At 46.8% G+C, this 3,190-nt stretch overlaps 1 pseudogene; it reads right to left on the reverse strand.

Annotated features, from left to right (window-relative positions):
- Positions 1-318: 318 nt before the first annotated feature.
- On the reverse strand, positions 319-1,374 carry LOC130037420 (C-C chemokine receptor type 5-like; annotated as a pseudogene).
- Between the last annotated feature and the right edge of the window lie 1,816 nt (positions 1,375-3,190).

Here is a 3,190-nt window from a genome sequence, read left to right on the forward strand (position 1 = left end):
GGGTATTATGTGCAGTGCTGGGAATTGAACCGAGTTGAGCGCAAGCAAGGCAAATACCTTAACCCCTGTATTATTGTTCCAGTCCCTGAGTGTTTTTTTAATAATAAACTTTTTTTTGAAGGGAGAGCTGAGCAATAAAATGTTGTGGAAGAGAGAAGAGAAGGTTGTTGTTTCATCAACATGTGTTCATTGGGTTTTCTAGAATTGATGGATATAAGCAGAAACAAACAAAAAGAATGAATTTTAGATCATATATGAAAGAAACTTTCTTTTCAAAGACGACTCACACCCTTAGACTGTGTCTCAGCTGGGACCATGTCACAAGTCCACAGAGAGGTCTTGCTCCCCCGTGGACCAGGTATAAACTGAACTTCCTTGCTCTGAAATCTCTCAATGGAAGATAGAATAATGTTGGCAGAAGCGTCTAGCAATGTGTTTCTGGAAGAATCCTGACAGGTAGCATCTGAACTTTTTTCCCACGAAGATGTAGATGATGGGGTTGGTGCAGCAATGTGTCATCCCCAGGGTCTCTGTCACCTGCCTGGCCTGGTCCAGCCAATTTGAGCTCTGGCAGTTATTCAGACCAAAGAATTCCTGGTAGGCACTCAGAAGCAGGACAATGTTGTAGGGGCCCCAGAAAAGGAAGTACATAATCATGATGGCAAGGATGAGCATCACGGTCCTGTGCCTCTTCTTGAACTCACTCTGACACCGAAGCAGGGTTTTGAGGATTCCCGAGTAGCAGATGGTCATCACCAGTAGTGGCAGCACCAGGCCCAAGATAAACATCTTTAGTGCTTGGAAACTCTTCCAGAAATGAAACTGAGTGGTTGGGAAGTGAGAGCTGCAGGAGTAGTGGAACCCCTCTTTTTGGGATTTGGCAAAGATGATTCCTGGGAGTGAAGCCAGCACCGACACCACCCAGGTGACCACACTTGTCACAACCCCGAAGGTGACCATCCTGGCCTTTAAAGCAAACCCAGTGTGGACAATGGCCAGGTACCTGTCGATGGTCAGGAGGATGATGAAGAGGATACCCCCAAAATAGCCAATGTGATACATCCCCGTGAAGAGTTTACACATGGAGTCCCCTAACACCCACTCGTCTGCTGCATAGTGTGCCCAGAAGGGAAGGGTGAGGAGGAATAGCATGTCGGAGATGGCTAAGTTGAGCAGGTAGATGCCGCTCATGCTCTTCAGCTTCTTGCAGTTGATCAGGGTGAGAATAACCAGCAGGTTGCCCAGGAAACCGAAGATGAACACCAGTGAGTAGAGGGGAGGCAGGATCCTGGCTGTGATTTGATTCACATCCTTTTTTTGGCAAGGCTGTGATATATCATAATACTCATAGTTCAGAGTTGTTTGATAATCCATCTTGCCCAACCTAGGAACCAAGGAGAAATGAACTTTTAAAAAGTTCTTGTAAGGCTCTACGAGGAACGCAAACTAGCTTGAACATTAATAGGTTCTAAAAGTTCATACACAGATCTTGCCACACACAGCAATGAAGAAACCTGAGCGGTGGGCACCTCAACACCCGGAGAATTCTCCGGGCCCCATACTGAGCTGATATCGCTGGGAGGTCCCAGATGGGGCAGGTGCAGTCTCCCTGCCTTCTCCAGATGGAATCCCGGTGGCCATGAGCTTCTACAAGCATGACTCCGGTATGTGGGCACCAGGACTATTCTTCAAAACTGTGTGGCTACATAAGGTCACAGGACCTTTCCTGATATGCAAAGTGAGCAATGGAAAGTAAATGATCTAGCGTCTGTCCCTGGAAGGCAGCTGGAATGGTGGTGGGAAAATTCAAGCAAAATATAATGTCCAACAGAAATGCATCTGGACTGTGCATCAAACTACAGCGCCATGCCACCCTGGGAAGGGAAGGGTGCTTGTCCCTCCACCTTTCCCCCCTGGTGGTGGTGGCATGGTGGCCCCCATCTTTCAGAACCTAATAGACAGCTAGGTATGAGACTGCAGTGATGAGGCACACAGGGCCTCATGAGATGGGGGAGGGGGGGTAAAACTTGCCCTTCTTCCTGCCCTGACGAGGCCCTGAGTTGCCACTCATGAATGCCTCTCCGGCTCCTGAATGACCATGATCTCAGAGGCACACAAACCAACTCAGAACCCAGTGGCTTTTGGCAGTAATCCCTCCAGACTTATTACTAAAATAATTCAAAATCGCGTGGCCGTGATAGCAGCCATGCAGCATCATAAACTCTTCATAATCAACAATAGAAAACAAATTATCTAATGATGTCTTTTTGGCAGGTCTGAGTGTTGGGGAAAATTCCAAACAATAATGATGGGTCTTCTGTCGTAATATTGAATGTGATCAACATAGAGAGAAAGAATAAAGTGGAAATCTGCCACACAGGCAGGGGGCCTCTATTGCAAACTACAACAACCAAAAGGAGAGAGAGAACAAAAGGGAACGCCCTGCCACAGAGGCAGGGTGGGGTGGTAGGGGAAGGGATGGGGGTGGTGGGAGGGATACTGGGATCATTGGTGGTGAGGAACAGGCACTGGTAGAGGGATGGGCACTGGATCATTGTGTAACGGGAATGCAAGAATGAAACTTTGTACCCCAGGGTGTTTCACTAATAAGAAAAATAAAAAATTTTAAAAAATAAAATAAAAATTTATACACAGACTTCTGTTTTGAACTCAGAACTCCTTTTTTTATATTTGGCCAAATGATGAACTTTTATAGTGGAGGGTGGAGGGTTGCTGCTGATTTCTACTACAGGGCAAATTTTGTGCTGTTGGGGAAATTCACAAAAGCCTCATCTCTTCAAATAAAAATCTGTGGTTTCTTAGCCATGTGACATTGAATGAAACCTTGATAGCAATGTCAAGAAATGGAGACAGGGATTCTCTGACATGCCCTCCCACCTCCATGGGCATTCCCTGGCAGGGTATTCTCATAGCAGGCCAGTTACCCTACACAGCTCCCAAGAACACTTGGTTCTACACATCTTTCCACTCATTCCACCAACCCTCAAGGTGACCATGTGAGGCAGGGCAGGGGATTGCCCTCATTCTTCAGAGAAGGACCCCAAAGAGAATTTGGGCAACTTTTCAAGGTCACACAACTAGAAAGCAATTGATTTTGAGTGTAGGCAGCCTACAGCCTCATCCACAGGCCACCACCTCTCACCCCTTGGCAGGAGGACTTAAAATCACC

Source organism: Sorex fumeus, unplaced genomic scaffold (assembly GCF_029834395.1).
Source record: "Sorex fumeus unplaced genomic scaffold, SorFum_2.1 ptg000072l, whole genome shotgun sequence".
Taxonomy (NCBI): domain Eukaryota; kingdom Metazoa; phylum Chordata; class Mammalia; order Eulipotyphla; family Soricidae; genus Sorex; species Sorex fumeus.